The sequence below is a fragment of the Lactuca serriola genome, chromosome 7 (assembly GCF_051521515.1).
Source record: "Lactuca serriola cultivar US96UC23 chromosome 7, Lser_US96UC23_V15, whole genome shotgun sequence".
Taxonomy (NCBI): domain Eukaryota; kingdom Viridiplantae; phylum Streptophyta; class Magnoliopsida; order Asterales; family Asteraceae; genus Lactuca; species Lactuca serriola.
The window spans coordinates 69,408,133-69,418,581 of record NC_136414.1 but is presented as its reverse complement, the minus strand read 5'-3'; the positions used below and the strand labels follow the sequence as shown (position 1 = coordinate 69,418,581).

General features: G+C 36.4%; 1 long non-coding RNA gene across 1 annotated transcript; it reads left to right on the top strand.

Moving 5' to 3' along the window:
• Nucleotides 1–332: 332 nt before the first annotated feature.
• LOC145061357 (uncharacterized) lies at nucleotides 333–1,188 on the top strand. Its single transcript, XR_013687186.1, has 2 exons — nucleotides 333–401; nucleotides 1,013–1,188. It is a non-coding gene; the product is annotated as an uncharacterized LOC145061357 (long non-coding RNA).
• Nucleotides 1,189–10,449: the final 9,261 nt, after the last annotated feature.

Sequence of the window (10,449 nt, the reverse complement as noted above, 5' to 3'; positions counted from 1 at the left end):
TTTTAATATAGCTTATATTTAAAATTAGTATTGTTATTATGAACTTATAATAAATATTTGAGCTATTATTATAACTTATATAAGTGTCGTTATAATAACTTTTTTAACTACTCGCGGTACGGGGAATCTGGTTTAAAGGGCCGCATAGGGTTGTTGGATTTCAGAAGTGCTATATGCCAAAATGGTCCTGCCCTCCGGTGTTTTATGTCTGGCCCCTGTCTGTACATAGTGGTTGGAAAATATTATTTAACGCTTATATAATAATAATAATACTAAGACTAATAGTTGGTCACGGTAAATATTAGACTAAAATTTAGCGATAATAATGCTAGGTTTCGTCGAAGGAAAATAGAATCGTTAGAAGCAAGCGCTGCCCGATTTTGGAATCATCACCTTAACAAGTGAGTGCATAGTTACTTTCAACTTACACATAGATATGAAGTATTTTATATAAATTACGTGCTATGTGTGCATATTATCTGAAAACTTGCTATCTATGCTAGATGAACGTTGTTATACATGTTTTCAATGATTTAAACTGTATATGTATTTTATATCTACGAAAATGTTGGGGTAAAACATGGGTAGATGCAATAGGTGATGTGTGATAAAATGATGAGAGGCCTCGATGTTGATGTTGTTGATTCTGTCATCTAGCGGAGTATGGATGACGACCACGGACTCTTCTAGACAGTCCAGTGGAACACTAGCAGGCTCGCAACCTGTAGGTGTTTGTGAACGATATGTTCACCGGTGTACTCCATCCCCCACATGGTTGCCTTTAGGACATTTATTGCTGAGGAATCCCCTTAGCAGTAGTGTCCGTCCCGATAATGATCCTTAGGCTAGGTCCCTTATGATAGGTGTTTAGGGACGTAAAGTGAGGATAACGGGAACGGGTAATCGGGTTATTGTTGATTGATGAAATTAATAAACTTATTTATTGTGGGTTGAAAACCCTATGTGCTCACCAGGCTCCCAAGCCTGACCCACTCAGTATTATGTATTACAGGTAGTGGCGCATGAGCATAAGTGTGATGTTTTGGACGAGGGATTACGGATATAGGCCTGTAGATATGAAATAATGTAGTAAGGCTTATATTGTACTGTTTATGCTTTTGATCTGTACGAACATGACATCCCGAGTCTTTTAATGAAATACATTTATATGGAAATGCTTTTGATAAATCTTTATCATATTTTTGTTTTGGGACAAATTCCGCAACACTTTCATTTAAAATGTAACTCTGATTTTTAAACAAAGCATAAGCAAACCGGTCTTTTCTGGCCGTGATTTTGGGGATGTCACATTTGTGGGCCAACTGTCCATAGTTTGCTGCTGGATCGGTGCAGGCTCCAGCACCGGCCACTTTGAGGATCACAGGTGGACGTCAGGGTGGAGTGGAGCCCCCAAGGGCTCAGGGTCGTGTTTTTCAACTTGTTGCAGAGGAGGTCAGGGCGGTGCCAGAGACAGCTGCGGGTATGTTTCCTTCTTGATGTCTTGTTATCTTGTGATTATTGTGGTGTAATGTTCATGAGCCGGTAATTGTTTGGTTTTCGTTGTGATATTCATCGTTTTGCGGGTTGTGGTTTGGGTTATGGATTTGTGTTTCGGGTTTTCGTCTTGGTATCCGATGTTCCCTGAGGGTTTGATATGATTATGGTTAGTGTTTTGGTGCTTTCTTTGGTTATCGTTCGTAAGGGTTGATAGGGGAGATGCGGCTTTGGGTTATACGTCAGGTAGCATCTTCGTTCGTGGAAGGGATAATTGGAGATCGGATTCTTCTTGAGCGGATTGATTAGTGAGGAGATGTGTTTGGCTAAGGGTTGTTTATGCTTGTGGAAGCGGCCCGTGTGTAAGTGGTCTCTTGGTGCAGGGTTGTTTTGGAAGGTCGTTGATGGCGGCTGGCGGTTGTTAGTCAGTGCTATAGTGGGGGAGAATTGGAGAATTCTCCGGGAGATCGATGAGTATTTGAGGGTGCTTAGCTGTTGGGATTCAGCAGTGTTCTGTCAACCTAGAGTATAGGCTGATAGGAGCGAGTGTTGGGCATGCGGGGCGGGATACAGACCTAGGGCATTGGTTATGGAGGCCTGGAAGCAGGCCGGGATCGAGTATGTCGATGGAGTTAGAGTTCGGAACCCCTAGAGGGCTAGAACGGTATGCATGGGAGGAATCCCGAGGGGGGATAGCATGGAATGTTGGTGGATAGTGAGCGGTCCGGATAGACTGAAGGCTGGAAGGCGTACCAGTCAGACCGAAGGCTCGGAGAATGGTCCAGCCAAACTGAAGGCTCTGAGAGCGGTCCAGATTGGCTGAAGGTTCTGAAAGAGTGGTCCAGATGGACTGAAGGCCTGATGAGGCGGTCCAGTCATGCTGAAGACTCTGCGAGTAGTGTTAGATCAGTTTGAGATTGCTGATTGTGTAGGTTGCAGTGTGATTGCATTGGAAGGTCTGGCCCCGGGTAGTGACTTTGATGAGTTGAGAGAGTGCATGGGCTTGAGAGCCCCTGCAATGAGAGCCAGAGTATGTGAATCACGGTTACGCAAAAAAAAAGGGTGGTGTCGCATTGGGCGAGCATCGTGGCACGTATTGGAGTGGCAATGTGGCCAAGTGGATTCCTTGGAAAAGGAAGAGAGAAAGGTGTGTAACTCCGAAGGGGAGTGCAAGTTCACAAAAGTGAAAGCTACAGAGCAGAGTTATGATTAGAGTATTCCGAGTATGGATTTGAGCATCGTGCTCGCGGCAGTGAAGTAGGAGCTCATCTGGTTTGGGATGTCTGCTGAGGTTGCGGAAGGAATTCCGCAGGTGTAGAGCCCAGAGGCTTGGAAAGGATGCAGGAGGAGAGTCCTGGACTCTCAGTATGATTCCGTTCAGGGTATTGGTTATGTATTAGTGGTTCATCCTGGGGGATGTTTGAGGGTGTCATCAGTGTGTCAGGTTTTCCAAACCTGAGGATGCTGGAGCTAGTTCAACATGTGTATGTGTTTGTAAGAGGACTCGTGGGAGTGCTCTGTGATAGAGAATGGGTTTTCCGTCGTCACGGAATGGATAGAGTGGGATTCGGATCGGGGATCCGATGGTTCATGGTTTTCTAGCCTTTATGAGTCGAGTGATGGTTGTGATTTGGAGCAGTGTTGCATTATGGGTAATTCTCAGGGGTTAAGTGAAGTTATTAGAGGGTGAATCCGGTGCCCTATTTGATACGGTGGTCAGGACACCGTGAGGGAAGGAAAGTGTGTTCGAGTTTCGTTTGGGTATGCCTTGTGGGACCTGGTCTGGTTGAGGCAAGATGGCGCGTTGCGGGAGTATCTTGGAGTTGAGCTGCTATAGGCTTCGAGGGCGAAGCCTAATATAAGTGGGGGAGAATTGTAACATCCCGAAATAGCAAGAGTAGAGTTGAAGGGCTAAAAGTGTTATTTGGGAAAGAGTGACTCGGCGAGTCCATGGCTGGACTCGGCGAGTAGAGTCGCAACTTGGTCGCGTGTTAAGTAGCCGACTCGGCGAGTCGATGAGATGGACTCGGAGAGTAGGCGCTGGGTGGAGAAAACCCTAATTCTCGGGGTTGAGCCCTATATAAGGAACATTATGTTCCTTCCCCAGCCTCTTTACTTCCCTCTTGAGTTCCAAAAACCCTAAATCGCAGAGGAGCTCCATTGTTGAGTGGATTGGAGCATTGGAGAAGCTTGTTGAAGGAATTTTGTGGAATTAAAGGCTTGGGGCAAGGGGCTTTGCTTGGAATCAACTTCATTTCAGTTGGGGGCGTCCATTGGAGGTAATATCTCGTTCTTGGTCTGATTGTATGTTGTTTCTTCAATTTTGGGTTTGTGGGATCTTGTCTAAGGATGTAAATGGAAGCCTAGAGGTTAGATCTGAGGTTGCTACCTCAGATCTGGAAGGGAGGAGAATCAGAGAGCATGAAAGTCCCTATGTTGGAGTGTTTAGTGAAGCTTGCAAGTCCCAAACCCTAGTTATAAGTGATTAAGGCCTAGATCTCTTGGGATTCACGTAAAGTTTGCCACTTTACGTGATGGATGAGTTGTATAAGGCTAGATCTATGTTTTGGATCATTTGCATGGCCTGGAATGCTTCTGAAAGGATTCAGATCGGTGGTACTCGGCGAGTCACATGGGTGAACTCGGCGAGTTGCTTGAAGATGAGCTGGGACTCGACGAGTTGGAAGAACAACTCGGCGAGTCGGATGTAGATAGCCTGTAACTCGGCGAGTTGTATGAACAACTCGGCGAGTAGGTTGATGATAGCCTTGGACTCGGCGAGTCTTGTCGAAGAGTTCCGATATTCTCTGGTTGAGTCGAGAATCGGTGAGTCAAGGGATGACTCGGTGAGTTGTGTGCGAGTGGACTCTAAGTTGTTGGACTCGACGAGTCTTGGGGTTGACTCGGCGAGTAGGGTCAGTCAGGAGTTGACTTTGACCTTGTCCTTGACCAAGGGTTGACCAATGGTGTCCAGGGGCATTTTGGTAATTATTGTTTGTTGTTTTGAGTTCAGCGCATTGGTGGTTGACCAGTGGTGGAGATCGTATCATTGATCGGAGTAGCTTGGATTATCTGTTCAGTCGGCAGCTTCGAGGTGAGTTATCCTCACTATATCAACGGGGTCTAAGGCACCAAGGCCGGCCCTTATCGGATTGAGATCCGGGTAGTTGTTATTATGTTACTGTTTTATCATGTTTGCATCCTGTGAGTTAGGATGGTATCTGCTAGAGACCTGATTGAGATCGGTATCCAGAGAGATAGGGAGATGCTATGTGTGACCTGTTAGGTCGGTATCCTGGTTAGGATAGTGGCATGTTATGTGATCTGTTGATCTGCTTGTTAACTGTGAATTGTTAGATGATTGTATGTATATGTGCACATGGATGTTTGGACTGGAGTTGGGTTGAGGCGGGTCCTGTTGTGTGCAGTAGGCCAAGATACCCAGGGCGGACCGGTTGTCCCGTAGGCCCAGCGAGCGGTCCGGATAGGCTGTAGGTCCCGATAGGGGCGGACCAGACGTGCCGAAGGCTCGGAGAGTGGACCAGACAGACTGAAGGCCCGGTGCGGGCGGACCAGTCATACTGTAGACTCAGAGAGTGGACCAGGTGGATTGAAGGCCCGGGAACGGGCGGACCAATCACACTGTAGACTCGATGTATGCGGATTGACTCAGAGGGTGGACCAGGTGGACTGTTGGCCGGTGCGGCGGACCAGTCACACAGTAGATCCGGAGAGCATGGTTGTTCTATGATCGGATATGTTATGGCATGTTATGCGTGTATGGTATTTGTGGTTGGTATTTTGGGGGTATCTCACTAAGCTTTCGGGCTTACAGTTGTGGTTTCATGTTTTTCAGGTTCTTCAGGAGATTGTGGCAAGGCGAAGGCGTGATCGTACCGCTCCTCATGATTTTGTGGTGTTATGATTCTGGGAATACGATAAATGTTTTGTATTGAAAACCTTTTTGTAAAGAATTATTAGAATCGAGATGTTTTTGAAAAATTTAAAATTGGTTGTATTTTTCTGTCGTTACAAATATAATCACATGTAATTAGATATATTTAATCAAATATGATTAGATATATTTTGTCATATATGTCATTATTGCGTTCTCGTTTCAATAATATTTTTTTTGTCAACTTTAATAATATGTTATTAGATACATATAATCACATGTAATTATATTTATTCAATCACCAATGATTTACATGAATAATATTCATTTTTGATTTTTCGTTTCAATAATTTTTCTCATATATTTAATCTCATGTGATTATAAGTATTTAATCACTTATGATTAATATGGACATAAATTGTTTTAATGTTCTTGATTCAATAGTTGTTCTCGTGTATATAATTACATGTGATTATATATATATATATATATATATATATATATATATATATATATATATATATATATATTATCACATATGATTTATTGAATCAAAAATGTGAAAACAAATCTTTTTTATATAAATCGTTTGTGATTAAATACACGATACCAACTATTGAATTAAAAACGCAAAAATGAATATTGTTCATATAAATCATATGTGAGTAAATACATATAATCACATATGATTATATGTACCTAATTACATATGATTTATGTGGACAAGATTCATTATTTCTTTTTCAATTTAATAGTTGTACTCATGTACTTAATCACATGTGATTATATGTATCAAATCACATATGATTTATATTAATAATCTTCATTTTTGCATTTTTGATTCAATATTTTTCTTATGTATATAATTGTATGTGTTTAATCACATATGATTAATGTGGAAAAAGAAAAACTATTGAATAAAAAACATGAAAATGAATCTTATGTACAAAAATCATATGTGACTAAATGTACAAGAACAACTATTGAACGAAAATGCGAAAATAAATATTGTCCATATAAATCGTATTTTATTAGATATATATAATCTCATGTAATTAAATACACAAGACCAACAACTGAATCGAGAACACGAAAATGAATATTTCCACATAAATTTTATGTTATTAGATGCATATAATCACATATGATTATATGCGTTGAATCACATATGATATATGTGGACAATATTTATCTTCATGTTCTCGATTCAATAGTTGTTCTCGTGTATATAATCATATTTGATTATATGTATCTAATCACATATAATTTATATAGACATCATTATTTTTTGTCCATATAAATCATATGTGATTAGATATATATATAATCACATGTGATTATATGTATTTAATCACATATTATTACAGTTGACAACGAACAATTACTGAATCGAAAATGTGACAATGAATCTTATCCACATAAATCATACATGATGTGATTATATATATTTAATCAGATATGATTTATGTAGACAATATTTATTTTTGCTATTTCGATTGAATAATTGATTTATTGTATTTAATTACATGTGATTATATGTATATAATCTTATTTGATTTGAAGTGGATAAGATTCATTTTTGTCTTATCGATTCAATAGTTGTGCTCATGTACTTAATCACATACGATTATACATATAATCACATGTAATAATATACATGAGAATAACTATTGAATCGACAAAGCAAAATTAAATTGTGTCCACATAAATCATATGTTCTTTGATTCATATAATCACATGTGATTAGATGTATTTTATCACATATGATTAATTTGGATAAAGATTTGTTTTCGTTTTCTTGGTTCAATATTTGTTATCATGTATATAAACACATTTTACCAGTTGAAAATGTATATTGCAGTTATTATCATGTATAACTATGTTTAATATTTTTTTATATTAACTCTACCAATTAATTAAAAATGAATAAATTACAAATTTGAGCCTTTGGTCTATTTATATTAATAATTTTCGTCAAACTTTTATTTCTTTATATTTTTTCATTCCTTTTAAGTTATAATTTTTCATTTACTTGCATCCAAATAAAAAAATTGAAAACATTAAACCTATAAATAACAAAAAAACAAAAAACCCGAAACTGTAATATACTATAATATATTCATATAAACTTTATAATTTTTGAAAAAGATAAAAAAATTATCAAATTGTTGAAAATAAAATGAAAAAAGTTAAGAGCATACGACAAAAAATTTAAAAATGAAAAAAAGCTTAAAACCAAATTTAGTTTTGAGTAACAAATCAAAAAAATTAATTAAAAATGAATAAATTACATATTTGAGCCTTTGGTCTATCTATATTATTAACTTTCATCCAACTTTTATTTCTTTATATTTTTTCATTTACTTTTACTTGCATCCAAATAAAAAAAATTGAAAACATTAAACCTATAAAGAACCAAAAAAAACCCGAAATTATAATATATTATAATATATTCTTACACTTTATAATTTTTGAAAAAGATAAAAAAGAATTATCAAATTGTTGAAAAATAAAATGAAAAAAAGTTAAGAGCATAAGAAAAAAAATTAAAAACGAAAATAAGCTTAAAACCACATTTAGTTTTGAGTAAGAAATAAAATAAAATAAAATTAAAGATACTTAAAACTGAGTTTAGATAAATATTCTAATGTAATTTAACAGTTTAGTACGTCTTTTGGTAAATAAATTCGGTGTTTATTGGGAAAGGAGTTAGTACTTTTGATTGAACTTCATTCATTTGATATTTATCTTGGAACATTCTCAAAATATTGCCACATGGATTCATATACGAGGTCTTATTTATCAAAATTTTGAATTTGTTTTCGACTTTTTGTAAAAATTATTACAGTCTGTGCGTGTTTACGTACATAAATTATCATTCAATAATGATCAATAAGAGAATCTTCTACAACAAAATTAACGTGTTTCACAATTTAAACATTAATGATAAACCATACAACTAAAAAGACTTTTGTAATTAATTCTTAGAAGAAATAGAAATGTAACGATTAATTAAAATAAAGAAGAAACTTAACTAATACATTTCATCTTAAAGTAAGAGAACGACATGCCCTACATACCACAAATATGTATAGACCATTTCTCTAACACACAAAATCTCTAAACTGGCCTAAAAACAGGTCTAGTTTGTAGGTAATACTGTAACAACCCCGATAAACAAGTGACAGCTTCCAAACTGGAAAACAGAAGAAGCGAGAGGAAAACTGAATCGTATCATCAACTGGTTGGTGTCTAAGACAAGGAATGGCCTCCGGGACAGCTGCCGGAGATGGGTTTTTCCGTGGTGGTGGATTTGAAGGATGTATCAGAGGTGATATGGAGATCACAAGAAGACCCTATCATCGGAACTGTAACTGTGCACTCCACAAGATGCGTGGAAAGTGCTCTCATGTCTTCCCGGCGACCAATGTTGCGTATCCTATTAGACGAGCTTGGAGTGAAGGATCGTTGGCATTAATGGTTTCTACGAATAATAATTCATCACCTTGTTCATCTCCAGTTGCAGGACCCATGGCCGATATCTCCCATGGTGGGAGGTCGCTTTTTGATTCGTGTGATGAAGATCATCAACTCTGATTGAATATCACCTCGTTCATTTAATTAAGGTTTGATTTTTGTTGTTTCTTTATTATATGTTATATGGTTGTATAACCCTTTATTTGGAGTGTTATGTTAGAATAATTTGTTTTGAATTGCCATTTTGGTTACTCCGTCTATCTTGAAAGTTCAAATACTCGTGTGAAATTGTTTTTTCATGTAATTTTGACGAGTTTGTACTGATTTGGTACGAAGGTATACGATCTTTGAGTGTATATGTCATGTATTTCCCATTTTTATTTTTTCTTTGGAATGAATCAGATAGCTATTCATCAAAATAAGTATTCATATCTTAAAGAAGAGTTCGTTTTCGTATTCAAACTGTTGAATAAAATGATAAATAGTTATTAACTTCAAAACTCATAGTTGTTATTATGGTTTCTACTTAATTTCTATAGTTAGTTTTTACTTTAACAATATTAATATGCAAAAATTGTCTTACAATATGATTTGCGATATTATATACATGAGCTGTTTCATGTTTGGCAATGAAGTTTTCAGAGCTTCTAGAAATTTTAGCTTAAGCTTTTTAATAACTCAATTTAAGGAAAAAAAAAACTTCCTTAGGGACTATGAGCTTAAAGTTTTTACTTTTATATTAAAATAAAAAAAAATCTTAATCTAAAACGATTTTTATTAGATTTTGAAAGCTTTTATGAACTTTTAGCTTGTAACTTCTATGCTTTATGTTGCAACTTTGACATATGTCTTTTTATGTTATTCTCTACAAAGCTTACAACTACTTTGAAAAACACTTTTATACAAATGAAGTTACAACTTTCAATTATTTTTATCAACATATCCATAACCCACAAAAAATGAAAAGTTTGTTAAATAATGCCTTATCTTGTAGGTTTCCATATCTACAATGAAGCGACAAATGAAGGTTTTTAAGAACAATTCACGAACCTCATTCAAGCAATGGATTTGAGTATGTCTAACATTCTATTAAATCATTAAATATGGAGCATATTACATAATCATTAAATGTGGAGCATATTACATCAAAATTATTTTTTTGAAAAATACGAATTCTTATTATTATTATTATTTTTTTAAACAGTGAATAAAACTATATAAAAAAAACCCACTTTTCTTCAAGAGTAGACTTGTCTGAATCCACACCAACAAAAAAAAAAATCCAATTTAGAGATAAAACCAATATGACCAAGGGGTAAATTTGTCCGATTCAACACCAAAAAATAGGATTCCACTTGAACACCCCCAAAGCTCCAACAATAGAATTCTCCAGATCCAATTCTTCACTAAGAAAAGACTAAAACAAAACATGTTAGTTATACAACTTTTAATAAACAGAATGTCACCTCACTCACTACATGAACACAATATGAAAATAATCGGATCCATGATGAACCTACAACACATACACAACACAGAAGAAAAACGCACACCAAGCAAACCCACCCCAATAAACAACACAA